The 17,781-nt window shown below is 36.6% G+C and overlaps 1 pseudogene; it reads right to left on the bottom strand.

The window, feature by feature from the left end:
* Positions 1-1,952: 1,952 nt before the first annotated feature.
* Positions 1,953-9,001, bottom strand: LOC120295908 (annotated as a pseudogene).
* Positions 9,002-17,781: the final 8,780 nt, after the last annotated feature.

Here is a 17,781-nt window from a genome sequence, read left to right as displayed (position 1 = left end):
AACACGTGAGCCACACCTATCGGACAATAATAGGTTTATGCTATAGAAGTGAGCTTTTTGTTGGTATATAGGTATTGTTTTATTGACAATTGACAAACAGGCTTAGTATAGTCGAGTCATTTATTAAAATATCATTTTATTTGATCTTTTGATATTTTAGCCATTTATTAGGAATTTGAGTGCGTCGACTTGAGTAATCACCCTAGTTAACTTTCGACTTTTCCTAGGATACTATTTCTTCTATGAGTTTGTAAACGCATGTCTTAAAAGTTATGGAGATTTGATGTATAAAGCTTGTTTTGTTGCATAAAATCTATATCAAGCATTTACTACAATTTGGTATTTGTGAATGATTTGCAAGTTATTGCGAAGTGTTATATATATATATATATATATATATATATATATATATATATATATATTGATTTGTGAACTTGATCTATGAAATGTGTTGTATAAAGGTATGTGAAATTTATTCTACTTTAAAAAAAAAAAGTTCTAAAATGATTTGAGAAATACTTTACAAAAATTATTTTTGGTGAATGAGCCGAATTGCAAAAAGATTAAATATTTTGATCTATGAAACTTAGATTTTGGTTTGGCTTTGTCAAAATGGAGGTTGTTATGGATTGGTGTTGATACTCATGTCGCTATGAACCTATGGGTATGCGCATAGTAGTCTATGATATCCTTATAGGGCAAGCCACTAGCTAATAATAGATGAAGACCTAACCAATGGAGGAATCTTGATCGCTTTGTCACGGGCGTTATATATGATCATGATTTGATACTTGAGCAAAAGATTGATTGATAGATGGACCATCGACGTGCAGTTGCAAATGAGATGGATCAATGAGGCAAACCATTTGTGTAGAATAAAATTAATTGATGGAATGGACTATTGATGTATGTTTTACGAGATTGGTAAATGGAATTGATCATTGACGTGTGTTTTTATGAGATTGACCAATGGGTTGGATCATTGGTATTTGCTTGTTTTATCTTGAGTATTTCCGCTTTGAACATTTTATGTTAAAGTAAGAAATATTGCATTTTTAGACTTGAAGCTTTGTTCAATTCCTTTTCTTTTTTTTCTTTTTTTGTGTGAAAGTGAGTTATATTTGTGTTTAAAGTGCATAATGATTGCTCGATTGGCTTAGAAGAAATATATTACTCATTAGACTATGATAGCTCATTTCTTTTTCTTATCATGTTTTTCAGATGCCTCAGTTAGTGATCGATAGAGCAAGAGTATTATCACGGAAACTATTGGGAGCTGGATATTTGGATAATAGTGTGAGGCCACGTCCTATAGGAAAGGATAATCGTATTACCCCCTCATCCCTATAGTATTAGGGCTGTCACAGCTTAAGTAAGCTCTCTGCCGATTGGGGTGCATTTCAGAGAGGAACTTCTCTAAAGGATGGAGACGTCTATGTGTTCGAGCTCGTTGGAATTGGTAACATTGAATTCAAAGTCTCCATTTTTAGAAGGAATGTCAAGACATGGGCATGATCTTTGTTATGCCTTGAAAAATCTCTGCTTCACGGTGTTTTGTTTAGTTAATCAGATCAAAGAAAGCAAACCTCTCTGCTGCTAGTGACCGAATGGTGATGTGTTTCCTGAACATTACACAGGGGAATTGCATCGTCAAAAATTCCGGGTACATGTGTCTTTCTTCGACAAAGTATAAATCCAACTCATACGTAGCTTGGAGAGTTGATCTAATAGTATTATATTCCTCCAAGTAAATATGTTACCAATGTGGTGGTCACCGAAAAGGAAGGAAAGAATGTCCTGCACTAGCTCTGTCTTCATGAAATATGCAATGGTCTCTAGAGATCAATACAAACAGATTCAAGGAAAGGTGAATAAAGGATAAATCTTGCCATCCAGTAATAACACAAACGGAAGTTCCAATAAAAGGGCTAATCTTTCTCCTTTTTGCCTTACAAAATGTATGAACGACATCAATAGGACAACAATGAACCTTATTATAATTATAAATTTGAATAGCCATAAATTTCCAGAACTCATGGTCAGCAGTTATCCGAATGTTCTTGTGTCCCCCCAAATAAATCATTAGCAGTCGAACATTCAGCTGCTCCTATTAGTCAGACACAGCCAGATCAGAAGAAACATCACTGCTCGGCTTGCTGTTTTTTATGAGATTGCTGAAGCGGCCTTTGATTTCCGAACCATAGATGTGCCCCATCTTGGAGCGTTTCGTCTCCAGGTATCTCTTGTTCTCCTCTGTTATTGGAGTTACCAGATGGACTCTCCTAGAAATAGTCAAGCCATAACCTTGAAGCCCCACAAACTTTGACGGGTTGTTCGTCATCAGCTTCATTGTCCTGACTCCCAAGTCATGCAACATCTGCAGTATTACTCAATATGTTAAGCACCAATACAAAGGCGTCAAATGCTATGAAAAGTTTGATGATAGGGTGATTCTTTCTACTAATCAAATCTCATATTTTTAAGATAAGAATTTTAAGCTCTGCTTTAGTCATCAGCTTCCTCTACTAACCCTACAAATTATGTTCAATTTCTGAAACAGTCACCGATATTCAACTACCTTTAATTTCAGATTGATGATATTAGTTTATTGATATTCTCAATTCCGTAAAGCATAATGACAATGACCATGAACCAACTACATTCAGAAGCTAAATTATGCAGTACTTTTCACAGTAGTTTCTCACTTAAGTAAGAAGTACCTGAGCACCAATTCCGTACTCTCTAGAGTCAACGGGCAATCCAAGCTCCACATTTGCTTCCACAGTGTCACGCCCATCGTCCTGCAGGTTATAGGCACGTAGTTTGTGCCCCAAACCTATGCCTCTTCCTTCATGCCCTCGGAGGTACGCCACCACGCCCCTACCAGCCGCTTCTATCTTCTGCATCGCAAGTGCAAGCTGGTTGCCACAGTCGCATCTAGCAGATCCAAAAATGTCTCCTGTGAGGCATTCCGAGTGCACCCTCACGAGGACATCTTGTCGAGTGCGGGACACCTGGAGTCTGCCATAGCTTGGCCGGAGACACTTAAGTCTTATAACTTTAAAATGGTACATTTAAGTGCTATCATCGGAGTAAAATGGGACACTTAAGTGCCACTCCGGCGAAAAATCCGGCAAATAGCTGACGTGGCGACTTTCCTAAGCGAAGCTCGGTCCCCCAAACGGCGTCGTTTTGCACGGCGACGTGGCGGAGAAAATGCAAAAACGACGCCGTTTCACGTCTACGTGTAAATAATAGTATATAAATTAATTAAATTAGATTTAAAATATTCAAAAATTTAAAAAAATAAGAAAAATTTAAATTTTTTTTAAAAATTAAGAAAAATTTTAAAAATTAAGAAAAATTTTAAAAATTAAGAAAAAATTTAAAAATTAAGAAAATTTTAAAAATTTTAAAAATTAAGAAAAATTTTAAAAATGTTAAAATTTTTAAAATTTTAAAAAAATAAGAAAAATTAAAAAAAAATTAAAAATTAAGAAAATTTTAAAAAATTAAGAAAATTTTAAAAAATTAAGAAAATTTAAAAAAATTTTAAAAAAATTAAGAAAATTTAATTTTTTTAAATTAAGAAAATTTTAATTTTTTAATATAAGAAAATTTTAAAAATTTTTTAAAAATTAAGAAATTTTTTTTTTTTAAAAAATTAAAATTAAAAAATTATAAAAAAAGTGGGGAGTGGGAGGCCGAGGGGCGGCTCCCTTGCCGCCACCGCCGGCTCCTCACCACCGCCACCTCCGCCGCCGTCGCCTCCCCCTTTTTTAATTTTTAAATTTTTTAAATTTTCTTATTATTATTTTTAAAATTTTTAAATTTTTAAAATTAAAATTTTTTAAATTTTATTATTTTCTTAAATTTTTTAATTTTTTAAAAAATTTTAATTTTTTTTTTAAATTTTTAAAATTTTTAAAATTAAAATTTTCTTTTTTAAAATTTTTTTAATTTTTAAAAGAAAATTTTTAAAATTTTCTTTTTTTAAAATTTTTTAATTTTTTAAAAATTAAAATTTTTAAAATTTTTAAAATTTTCTTTTTAAAATTAAAATTTTTAAAATTTTTTAAAATTAAAATTTTAAAATTTTTTTATTTTTAAAATTTTTAATTTTTAAAATTAAAATTTTTAAAATTTTCTTTTTTAAAATTAAAATTTTTAAAATTTTCTTTTTTAAAAAAAGTTTTAAAATTTTTAAAATTAAATTTTTTTTTTTTAAATTTTTATGCGATTTGGAGCTCCGGCGAGCCACGTAGGCAAAAAAAATAATAAAATATTGCGTAGGATTTAGGCAGGGTGCGGAGGTGGCACTAAGTGTCCCACTCGAAAAAAAAAAGTGGCACTTAAGTGTACCGTTTTGAAGTTATGGCACTTAAGTGTGTCGTCTTGAGAGTTATGCTGTGCGGACTTGTAGTGTCTTTCTGCCCATCTTGTCCATCTCCAATGTCACCCTGTTCAGATGATAAACTACAAAGTCTGAATCACATGAGGAGAAATATGGCTGTTTGGAGGGAGGACACAAAACATAAAATAAGAAAAATTAAGGACAATATTTTTAATCAAAATCACGGCATTCCTATATCAATCGCGCACATATACAGCCCCATTTTCAATCATTTCATAAACTGTTAGTGAAAAATAAATTATTGTTCTCCTCATTTCAAGAATATCCTAACAATCATTCCTCTTGATGTCAAACATTCTGGTCCAAACAACCTTGTTAGCCAACATAAATTTCGTTCTCCAAATTATGATTGACACACGATTAGACATTTTTTTTAACAAACTTCAATATAAATTTCATGGCATTCCACCTAAAAGATAACATCAATTTCTCAATACAGCCAATTTCAGTGAAAATAATGTCAAACAAATCATGCACTGGAAGTACATAAGATGAAGCACAACATGATTCTCAAAGTTTACAATTAATTTATTCGAAACAATGCTATTATTGGTTTCTGAATTCTTCGAATAATTTTAGCAATTAATTCATAATTTATCTCACCGTGACCATTGCAATGTGCGCAATTCCGTCTACCAACGATCTATAGCAATGGGCTATGAATGACCCCCACATTGTTGGTAATTTGGCAGCAGCAACGTGTTCAGCTAATTTATCTTTTTTCCGGCGGTACCTGTAAATTTATGCATCTAATGAGAAGCGAAATCATTTCTCGCTCATACAATATAAGAAGCTTCTCAATAGATACAATTTCAAGTTCTCCCGCTGTGCAAACTTGCGAAGCTTTGGTATTCTTGCCATGGGGCCACCGTCACCCACTACCTCACAAAGATCTGCCACAGGTTCCAATCCAGATAACACAGCGAGGTCAACAGAAGTCTCTGTATGCCCAGCTCTTTCAGGACTCCACCCTCCTTGTACTTCCATGGGAAAATATGCCATGGCCTGTCGAAATCTTCAGGTTTTGGAATCTCTAGATGCAAGAGCCAAAACTGCCGTTGCCCTGTCACGCGCCGATACGCCTGTAGTAGTCCCATGCTTCGCGCCTACAACAATATCTCTTAATTACCATCCATTGCAAGGTACGAGGAGCTGATTGACGAAACTGTTTAAGCATCTTACAACATTATGCCATAGTCGCAGTGATTGCGGTGCGAAGCCTGTCTTCATTTTCCCCGTGATGCACCATCAGAGGAAGTTGCAAGCGCTCCAAATCCCGAAGTGCCATATTTCACAACAGAATCCATAGCCCCAGGCGGTGCCATCATAAGATCACCCTCAATTCTCTCTGTCCTCATCGTCTACCATCGCTACAATCTGGAGAACTCGGTTCCAACGATGACATAGATAGTTATGGCTGAACAATTGAAATGCGCCGAATAATACAATGCAGAAAGCATGCCAACCTTTCCCTAGGGGACGTCCCAAATCGCTACTGGAATAGAAGCAGAGCCCGCCCTGGGTCGATCCAAGTCAAATTCATCATCTTCGATGAGGATAACTCACTATCCAACGGAACCGCAGTTAGATCGGACGAAAGACTGATTGTGGGAAGAAGGGGTGGGGCCTGAAGCAGCAAAATTGGATGATTTCAAGTTGGGCAGACTCTGCATGAGACAAGGCCGCTCATATTTTTACACATGATGATTTCGAGTTGTGATTTGGGGCTTCTTTTTTTTTTTTTTTTTTTTTGGTGGACAAAAGTCCTAAATGCAAGATGATCAGGCGCTGCAATTGTCAATTTGTTGGAAATTTGAAGAGACAAGGCTTCCTAACTAAATTAATGCTCGTTGTCAATCTTAATTCAACGAGAGATTACGGTTGCATATGTCGTGACCAAAAGTAATAGCCAATAGCATGGGTCTTGTGAGATCGACTGTCATGTATATACGTTCGATATTTTGGTGATCTTTGAATGATAAGCCCTAATCGTTGATGCATTGATATGGTGAGGTTTGATATTGTTTGTGTATTTCTCGTGTGGTGGTGAGGAAGGTGACAAGAAGAAGACGATGGGAGAGATGAAAGTATTATTAGGTAGCAAATGGAAAATGAAGAAAAGAAATAATAAGATGAGCTTAATTTGGTTTAATAAACTTCAGGCTTGAATGGGTTTAATGAGCTTGAGCTTAGCTTGGTTTAATAAATTTGTTCGGTTCTAGAAAATTTGGGTTTGCTTTGTCTAGGTGAAAATGGGCTGAGTTTGATCTACATGAGTTTGGGCTTAACTCGATTTTGACAGATTGGGCTTCCTTTACATTTGATTTTGAAAAGGCTGAGATAAGAGCCTGTGCTTGTCTTGGGCGAAGCCCGTAAGACCGGAGTTGGCCCATGTTAGGATCCAGCCCAAGTGAGTCAATAAACATCGAATTCTTGGAGAAGTAGCACATCGTTCCGAATTCGGACTTTCATTTTATCATCCAATCATTTCCAAGGTCATTCAAATGAGACCTCGAAATGTCATGAATATAAATTATATTGAAATAGTCACATTCACATATACATTACAATGCTGATTTTTTTTTTTTTTTTTATCATTTTTGATATACCATAAGTATGTTTTTAGATATTAATAAGTATTCCTAGAGCCTCTGGTGGCACAATCAATATATATAATGATTCTTTTTGTCAAGAAGCAATCAGGTATATCAGTAATCACATTATTGTCCCATTATCTAATGATGATTTGCTCTTAAGATGAGATAGCTTTTGGGGAATGTACTTTTAATATGGGGAATAAGCACCACTAAAATAGACTAACCAAAGATGGAGTTAAACATTATGATTTTTGTGACCTTTAATTAATTAAAAACTACAATTTTTGTGATCATTAATATGGGGGTGGAATTAGTGTAGGCCATAACATAGCAATAATTACATGATTTCCATCTTCGACAGGGTGGTGGGAATTCACGAAGCATTACTCATTGGTCACCTCATAATTTTCATAATACGAAGCGAACTCTACTTTTCATGTAATAATATCCAATGAGAGTGCTTCAGAGATAAATTATTTGCCAATTAGCGGCAAACTATCAAACCTTGGGAGCTAATTTCTCTTAGCAAATGCAGAGGATGTTGTGGAAGCAGAAAATCTAAAGTAAAAAGAAAAATCAATTTCTCGAGCTTTGGATCGATTCAATCTCAAGAACAAGAGGCATTAGTATGCTTCAATCGAAAGCTCATGTGATTGCATTTGCAGCTCCTTGAAGCCCACCGTCTTTTGTCCTCGTCATAATTCATTCAACATCATGGCTCGTCCTCATCGTCATTCCCGTCCTTGCAAGAGAGAAGACGGAGCTGCTGCCGAGCAGGAGACTCCTCCTCGCAGTAGCCCTCCATCCTTCATTCTCTCCAACACGCTAATTCGCTAGCTCGGTAGCCTTAACCAAATTAAGAGGCTCATGTAAGTCATTAATCTTAATTAACCAGCAAATCGAAAGCAATTTTTTAGGAAGCGACTCTCCTCCATCGATAGCTATTTTCAGTTGAGTCACTGTGCGATCGATTGCGACTCCTTATAAGCTGATGGATCAATGCCTCTTCTGTCCCAGAAATTTCAAGCAAATTCCTCCTTTCCGGAAACTAATGTCCGCTCATTTCATTGGCAAAACACGAAATCGCCACGTCCCAAGAGAAGTCGTCCCTGCACGGCGTGTAACTAAGGGATACAGAGACTTACCCGCCTCATGTATCCTTCAATCATCGTTTTCCCAGCGATGTTATTCCTCCGGGGCATATCGTCAAAGAGTCACCGCGCATTATCCATTTGACCACACATGGCATAAAGCCGAAGGATGAAGAAGGCTTACGAACGTGACGCGCAAAGCAGAGCAGGACAGAGCATGGCAACTAGCTGAATGTCTTAACTCTCGACAATGAGTGGTAGTGATAGAGGTGAAATGTAGAGCTGGAACAGCGAATCCCGAACTGAAGACGTGTCAGATCTCTGTCTCTCTCTATGGCATTTCGTTAAACGTGTGATTACCACAATGAGGACGTAAGAACAGAGCAACCGCGGGATAGAGGTAAGACCTTTATGATCGGAGAAGAGATTCAAACTTCTCAATCAGAACAAATGGCGACGAGGATGCATCAATGGAGAAAACCCAGCAACGGAGCGCTGGCGCGATGACGAGATCGTCGCAACGCCTAGGCACCAAGTCACGCACAAGATTTTGCTACCGCCATCGCTTCGGAACATCTGGCAAGCTTCTCAGGCTCCTTCTAATCCTGAAACTATTTTCTTTGCCGATTGCTTGAGTCCACTGAACTGCCAATAAAAGAAGATCAATGAAGGACTCCGAGGATTTTGCGATGATGACGCTCGACAACTATGGAAATCCAGCGATGGAATCGCTCGACAGAGATACTCAGATGCGACCCGAAACGGATCCGAGTTGCAACTGCTGGGCTGAAGGCGCGGTGCAGAGAGCTCCGCCACGGGAGAAACCCGGAGATCACCGTCCGAAGGTCGGACGATGCGACGGCGAGGAGGTGGAGATCCTCCGGCGAAAATCCAGTCATCGAAAACGGGCTAACTACTAGGCTTATGTCTGGGCTGCGTTTGATGGGCCTAAAAGAGGAATGGAGTCTGCTAACTGTCTAGCGGGCTGAAGACACAAACTTGGGCTGATGTAATCAGAATTGATCGCTTTCTCTTCTTCTTCCTTCTTTTTTTTTTGGTCAATTAATTTAATATCTATTTTTCTTGAACTTTCCTGCTTTCTATTTTAATTCTTCATTTTTTTTATTCTTTTAAACCAATTCTTAATTTGTCGATTAAAATTTAGGTTCCAATAGTCCTTATTTTCAAGAATTTCTTCAAATGTATTCCTACACTATTAAATGTTAGAAATTAACCATTCAATCAATAAAGTCTTTCGAGAATGCTTTTGCATTGCTTTAAAATATAGAGGAGAAATTTCCTAGGACTCTGCACCATGCCACCGAGTCATCGAACCAATGTTTCTTTACAACTCAGTATCTGTATGATAGACTTCGGCTTGAAATAGTCTCTATAAACACAATCATTTTTCTAACTTAATTAAGTAAACTAGCCTTCACTCCTAACTTGATGCCTCCTTTAATATAAAAATCATCCATCCACGTTAACAAGAAAGCAACATAATGACTATATATAACTAAGCATGTTGGCCAACTCTTTTATTTTCTAATACTCGATTGTCTAATAGTTGCCATTCTTATCTTGATTGAGGTGGCTGACAGCAATGGCCTTCTTTATTTTTTATATTGGACAATTTGGACTTGGAGCAGTGTGCTACCAAGTTTTCCCCCTTCCAAAGAATTGACCTGTACTTAGCTAAGTCCTTAACTAAGATTAGGTTACGGAGCTTCATGATCCACACCCAAGGAAGTCACTAGTATTTTTATTTGATTTTTGTTCGGTCTATAGCATTTTGATTTTTCTCACTATATCCCTTCATACACAAAGTGAGTGCTCTTTTTCTAATTTTAATTAAAAAAATAAAGATTAAAAATATATAAATAAAATTATTGGAATTTAATCAATTTATGGAGCTTGTAGGTTGTGCCGCAGGCCTTAGCATTCGTCCTCCTTGATGATCCAAAACAAAAATGTGGACTAAAAGATGCCACGTTCCCTCCGGGGGTCCTCGGGCGCCGCCCGGGTGTTGGGGTTTACAAACATGAACTTTATTTTTATTTTTAGTTAATTTTGGATATTGATCAAGTCCATATTTAAGGATGGAAAAATATTAATGCGACTTAAATAAACTCTCATATGCTAAGCAAACCACCCCCATAGTGTCTCAATTAGAGATGTAAATTTTGAATCATTCCAAAATATGAGAAAACAATGTGATATTATCACTCGCCATGTCAGATAATTTTGTCCGTCTCTATTTTCTTTCCCTAACCTGTCACAATGAAAGAATAATCTAATATTCGCCTACATTTATTTTGCTTATATTTTGTTTGTGTATATCTACACCGCACCATCATTAAGATATAACAAATACGTGATTAGCTCTATTTAAGGATATTGCAATGGGCTTCCCATCCACATCAACCATATGCAAATCAATCATCAAAGGAAGCAAAACCATACCATTTAACTAGGGTTTATCTTTACTTAAGATATTCTATTGAATGCGACATACACTTGTTCTTTATGATAAAATAACCATTTTTTTGTCAAAGTAAAATAATCATGTTCACTTAACATTATATCTTGCAATTATTGAACAACAATAATGTGATACTTAATCATTTTCGTTTTATTAAAGAATGATAAATGATGGAAAATATACTTATTTTTACAATGAAATATTGTGCTTACTGAACCCTAGGATTGACGTGGTTGGTTGAGGAGTTAGGGAATTCCAACTTGAGAATTGGAGATTGCCGGTTAGGACTACACATATTGCGTGCAAACTACTTTGGATTTAAGTCACCTACACAATCCAAAGGCTTGAGCTTAACCAATTCATTGGGATTAAAGGATATTTCATAGGCTTGTTAGTAAACAGGTTTCCAAGCCTATGCCCTAGATTATACACAAAAAGAAAAGAAAAAAGATGCTTACTTTAGGAGAATCCTAATTTTATATCATAGTTATTTTAGTATGTAGTTATTCCTCATAATCTTGGTAGTTATTAAACAATAGACCCTTATCAACTTAATTACAAAGAGAATGTCACCCTGACTTTAATTAGTTTAACATATTTTTCGTTAGAAATTAGTCATAACCTTTTCAAATAGTCATAATAAATATACAGACTTAGGATTGATTTGACATTCTAGTCGAACAATTATGGTTGGTAAATAAACAACTTCAAATTTTCCTTTTGAGCTGAGTTTGTTTTTCCCCTCAAAGGGATGATTTGAGGCACTATCTATTAACAAATCTGTGAAAATTGAAAGATAATACATGAAAAAGTCAACACGTATTTCATCTAATTGTCAATATTAATTAGATATGATGGTCTAAGTTAGCCCTAGTCCAATATATCAATAAGTAGAAAAATGATCATAAAATTGGATCAATAACATCCGACCAAAAAAATATATAAATCAATAACACGGCCAGTGAATCAATGTTTGTTCATTGGCGGTGCAGAAAAGGAGGGAAACTTATTATGATTACATGAAAAATCAAATTATGACTTGCTAAGACATTAAGTTGCATGAAAACCAAAATTCAAAAAATTTGACGTACAAAACATGACTGCTCTTCATATTCAAAAAAGAAAAATCAGCTAGATTTCCTACCTAAATCATTATTTTTCCAAACGACACACTATTACTAAACCAATTTATACCATGTTTCAAAATAACAAAGAAAAGAAAGTTCTTGTCAGTGAAGGAGCACAACCAAATAAGGGGGGCATAATTGTAAACCTAAAACTCAAGTCACTCTATAATCAACCTAAAGTGACACTTTGAGAACTCATTTCAAACATCATAAATAAAGTCCTGACCAGCACCGCTCAAAATGGTGACTTTGAAAACAATGTCATCGCTATCAATTAGATCGAACACGTAGACATTTGTGCATGTGGATGAGTTTCTCTCATGAATGCATGCCAACCAGGGATAGAGACATAGCCTCTCTAACTCATCTATAGCTCCTAATGAGCTTCACTGGCCATTATTTGCAATGAGCTCCACTGGTTATAATCTGTTGAAATACCTAAGAGTCGCTCTTTGCTTTTCCAGAACATGTTGCTTGATGAATTTACTCAGAATTGTTTGCACATGTTCATGTTGGAACAACCAAGATATGAAATTGCTTAAGTGAAATGATAAATCCAAGGAAAAATTGGAGGCCAAGGAGCAAGATGGTATTGATTTGAGGTCATGGAAATCCAAGGATAAATCTATCCATTTGAAAGTGTTCAAGGATGAAATAAAGTGAAAGATGCCGTGGAAGCAGAAAATCTAGAGTAAAAAGAATGTCAACTTCGTGAGCTCCAGATCAATTCAATTTCAAGAGAAAGAGGCAAGCAGTGCATGCTTCACTTGAAAACTCATGTGAATGCATTTGCAGCTCCTCGAAGCCCGTTGTTTTCTTTTTTTTTTGGTCCTTTCCATAAATCCTTCAACATCATGGCTCCTCCTCATCCTCGTCCTTGCCGGAGAGAAGATGGAGTTGCTGTCGAGCAGGAGACTCCTCCAAGTAGTAGCCCTCCCTTCTTCATACTCTTCGATATGCTAGTTCGCTAGTTCAGTAACTTTAATCAAATTAAGAGGCTCATGAAAGTCATCGATCTTAATTATCCAGCAATCAAAAGCAATTTTTTTTTGAGAAGTGACTGTCCATTAATAGCTATTTTTCAGTTAAGTCACTGTGCAATTGCCACTCCTTATAAGCTGATGGACCAGTGATTCTTCTGTCCAATTCCTGCTTCATGCGTTCGTCCCAGGAATTTCAAGCAAATGCATTCTTCCCAGAAACTAACATTTGCTCATTTCATTGGCAAAACAAGAAATTGCCGCGTTCCAAGATAAATCATCCCTACACGGCATGTAACTAACACATCCAGAGACTTACGCGCCTCTCCCATCCTCATGTATCCTTCGATCATCGTTTTCCCAGTGAAGTTATTCCCAGCGAGGCATATTGTCAAACAGTCAACGTGCATTATCTATTTGACTGAACACGGCACAAAGCCGAAGGAAGAAGAAGGTTCGCAAGCGTGATGGTGCAGTTCAAGAGACTAATTACCTTCTCTTGAAAAAGCACGCAGACCGACCGCAAAGCAGGACAGACCATGGCAAAATCTAGAGCTGGAACAACGAATGCCGAACTGAAAACGTGTCGGATCTCTCTCTCTCTGGCGTTTCGTCGAGCAGAGATCCAAACTTCTCAATCAGAACACATGGCGACGAGGATGCATCAACGGAGAAAACCCATCGACGGAGTGTCGGCGACATGACGAGATCGGCATAACTGAGGGTCGGAGGACGACACGAGATTTCTGCTACAGCCATCGTTTCGGAACCTCTCGCGAGCTTCTCAGGCTCCTAATCCCGAAACTATCTGTTTCGTCGATTGCTCGAATCCACTGAACTGCAAACAAAAGAAGATCAGTGAAGGATTCCGAGGATTTCGCGATGATGACGCTTGGCGACGATGGAAATCAAAGACGGAAAATGGCCGGACAGAGATGTTCAGATGCGACGCGAAACGGATCGAAGTTACAGCGACGGGGCTGAAGGCGAGATGCAGAGAGCTGCGCCGCGGCAGAATCCCGGACATCACCGTCCGAAGGTCGGAAGAAGGGACGGCGACGCGACGGAGACCGCCTCCAGCGAAACTCCGGTCGGTGAAAACGGGCTCATGTTTGATGGGCTTAAGAGAGGAATTGAGTCTGCTAATCGTCTAGCGGGCTGAAGACACGAACTTGGGCTGATGTTTTGGATCCAAATTGGTCTCTCTTCTTCTTGTTTTTCTTTTTGTCAATTTATTTAATATCTATTTTTCTTGTACCTTCCTATTTTCTATTTTAATTCTTCATTTTTATTCATTTAAACCGATGGTTGATTTGTCGACTAAAATTCAGGTACCAACAACCCTTCTTATTTTTAGGAGTTTCTTCGAACATACTTCCACACATTTAGAAATTAGAAATTAACCATTCGATCGTCAAAACTATTCTGAAATACTTTCATGTTACTATAATGTACTAAGGAGAAATTTCCTAAGACTCATGCACCATGCCACCAAGTCATGGGATGAGTGCTTCTTTGTAACTCGGTATCTATATGATCGAGTTAGGTTTGAAATAGCCTCTATAAATATAATCATATTTGAAAAAGAAAAAGAGAAAAAAACATAATCATTTTTTCTAAGTTAATGAAGTACACTAACCTTCACTTTTAACTTGATGCCTCCTTCAATATAAAAAAATCATCCATCCACGTTAGCATGAAAGCAACTGAATGACAATATAACTAAGCAAGTTGACCAACTCTTTTTATTTTTATTTTTCCTAATACTCGATTGTTTAAAAGTCGCCATTCTTATCTTGGTTGAGGCGGCCAACAGTGATCTTCATTTTTTTTCTTTTATATTGGATAGTTTGGACTTGTAGCAATAACAAGTTGAAACTTCCCAAGGAATTGATCGTTGTTTAGTTAAGGTCTTAACTAAGGTTAGACTACCAAGGTCCATTGTCCACACCCAAGCAATTCACTAGTATCTTTATTTGATTATTATTTAGTCTATAACATTTTCAATTTTCTCACTATATCTCTTCACACACAAAGTGTGTGCTCTTTTATAATATTAATTAAACAAAAAATTGAATATATAAATAAAATCTCTGAAATTTAATAGGCCGTGGCACAGGCTTCTAAGTAGTTAGGCCTCTGCATTCGTCCTCCTTGATGGTCCAAAATAAATGTGAACTAGAAGAAGCCATGTTCTGCTCCATGGGGGTTACAAACATGAAAATCAGACATGCACTCTATTTTTTTGTTTTTACTATGTTGAGAATTCAAAGATAGATTTTAAATGATGCTGGTACTTGAATATTTTTTGAAAGTTAAAGTTAGAAAATTCAAAACCTGTGATCTATGAATGTGTGAAGACTCGTTTCTTGAAAAAAAAAAAAAAATTAGACTAGCGTCTTTAGTACCTTAATTGCATGTAGAGATTAGGAGCATTTAACTCTATTAGTAATTAGGCATCAATTTGTCTATAAATTAAGAATTGACTTTTAGATTGATTCTTTTGTCAAACTTATAGAAAAGGTCAGCTCTAAACGTAAAAAAATTTCATATAGGTGTCGATATTGTTCTTTAAATCTTAAATTTTCATACAAATGGCCGAAGGTCGACATTTTGGTTAAATGGAAGAATTTAACCAGACTCAAAATAGAAATTGGAATTTCCTTAGTTTCTAAATTTTTTTAGACGTTTGATTTAGAGATGGTGAAAGAGACGTTGGATTCAATTAAAGAAATTTTAATCTATGAAACTGGTCAATCATTTAGAGCATGATACTTGCCACCTTAAGATTTGAGTTACTTAAACTCACCCCCACTAGTGATCAAACAAAAACGCAAAAGGAAAAATCTCTTAAGACTGAATCTAGGAAAAATCCCTTTCCTTCTCTTTCGTTGTCGGACGTCCTCCATCGTCACCAGCGATCACCTCCCCACCGATGGCGAGAAGTCCTCTGTCTTGCCCTGTTTTACCGTTAGTGCATAAGAGAAGTTTGAGCCTTCGTTCGAGGCCTTTTCGCCTGCGAAAAACACCTCATGACCTCCTGCTCCTTCTCAGTTTCTCCTTTCACCATCGCCGCCTCGTTCATCTCGACATCTTTGCCTGCACTGTCGTTAGGCTAGTGTTCTCTCTAGTCGAATGGTTCCTGTTCGGCAGCAGAACTTCAGGCGACGATGGCTTGGGCTTGGACAATAGTTGCTGTCAGCTTCATCCGAGGACGGAGTTTTCCGGCTGCGGTACCTATGGTCGGCAAGCAACGGCAAGAGCCTGCGTGGCTTTGACGATGATGGGGACATTCGTGCCCCCCATTACAATCGGACCGTATTCGAGACAATCTCGCTGTCCGTGCGTCCGATAAGCTCAAGCTGTCGTTCTAAGCTTATTCATCAGCATGAATCACCAGAGACGGGTTTCTGAGGCCACGATTCTTCATTTCATCCTCGCTCGTGTCGAGAAATTCCATCTTCAATGGGAGTTCTTCCATGCTCTGTCATTTCATAGTTCTCTGGCTGAGAATATAGAAACACGATCTGTATGAAAACTGACTCTAAACGAGTGTTTGTTAGTGGGGTGTACGTTCTTTGATAAGCCAATCATAGTCAGGGGACGAGTCTCTGTTTAGTTGTTACAGTTAAGCTTACCCATCGAACTGCTAGCCAACTGTTTGTGCAAATGCTCCAACGAAGTTGCGAAATATCTTTGAGGAAAAGCCGCTTGAATCTGTAGATGCGGATGCTCATCACACGTTAAAACCACAATGGCATCTTGAATTCATTTATACTACTATTTCGTGAAATTTGAATCTAAGACCAAGAGTAACTCGTGTGTTGTTTTGTTTTGTGCATTGTTCTCATGGTGGATACTGGCGAGGAAATGAACGGCAGACTCTTGATGAACAGTGATTTCTTACTATCCTCAACTTAACTTTAGTAGGTATGTTCCATTTTGTATGCTACGCAATAAGCATCATTGTGGAGTTATAATAGAGGATGGGTGGTGGCTGATGGCGGCGGTTTGGTGATGAATGTAGGTGGCTGAGGGTGAAGAATATATGTTAACGATTTGAGGCTTTGGTATATTGATATTTAAGGTAGCTCTAAAGTTCATGTTGTTGATATGATTAAAATCTGGTGCATTGAAGATTTCATGGAGTTCTGGGAAAAATGAAAGAACTTAAAAAGGGAGAGAGAGAGAGAGAGAGAGAGAGAGAGAGAGAGAGAGAGAGAATAATTATAAGGGGCCTAACTTGTTCATAATTAAAAAAGCCTAATCTGATAAGCCCAAGAATCATGAGGCCAGGTTTAGAGCACATTAGATCCGGCCCAAGAATTCGGCCCATGCTCTATTATAGAGAAAAAAAAAAAAAGAAAGGAATATGCAAATAATAAATAAAAATTATTACCTTAGATAACGAAAATAGGGGAGAAAATTAGACCTGCAGTGCAGATTGTAGGCGTAAAAGGAAAAATGTAAATTGAAAAATTAATAATTAATAACAAAAAAATGGAAAAATTAAATTTTTTTTTTTTTTTATAAATAAAGGTAAGAAATAGAGACCTTTTGCTAAGTTTTAGCATTAGATTGAGCTTAGTTTCATTTTTAGTTAGTACATATAGTTTAGACATTCTAGTGAACAATTTCGATATAGCTTAATTAGAGTAGATTGATCTTTTAGATAAGAAATTGGACTCAACTTGATTTAGCTCATAGGGTTGCTATCCTAGGGCTTAATAATAATGCCATGTTATATTTTTGCATTCGTATTAGATTACTTTAGCGCACTCTATCTTTTAATTGCTCTTTTTTATTTTATTGTTATTTTGATAACTTGGTTGTGATTCTTTTATATTGTTTTGCCGTTGTGATTTGCTTGTTCTAGTTATATGGTTAGGTTACCTTTTACAATTATAATAAACACAAAAAAAATTGCATAAATACTTAGCGGATGAGAACTTTAGGATTTATAATTTGGTAAAAAAAAATTATGTAGACACTTTAATTAACATATAATCCAATTTAGGTACCGTAAGGGTAATAATTGAATAATTGATATAATCAAGTCCACGATACATCTTTGATTGTGTACAAAGTGA

Source organism: Eucalyptus grandis, chromosome 7, assembly GCF_016545825.1.
Source record: "Eucalyptus grandis isolate ANBG69807.140 chromosome 7, ASM1654582v1, whole genome shotgun sequence".
Taxonomy (NCBI): Eukaryota; Viridiplantae; Streptophyta; class Magnoliopsida; order Myrtales; family Myrtaceae; genus Eucalyptus; species Eucalyptus grandis.
The sequence above is the reverse complement of the archived record's forward strand: the minus strand, read 5'-3'. Positions and strand labels throughout refer to the sequence as shown.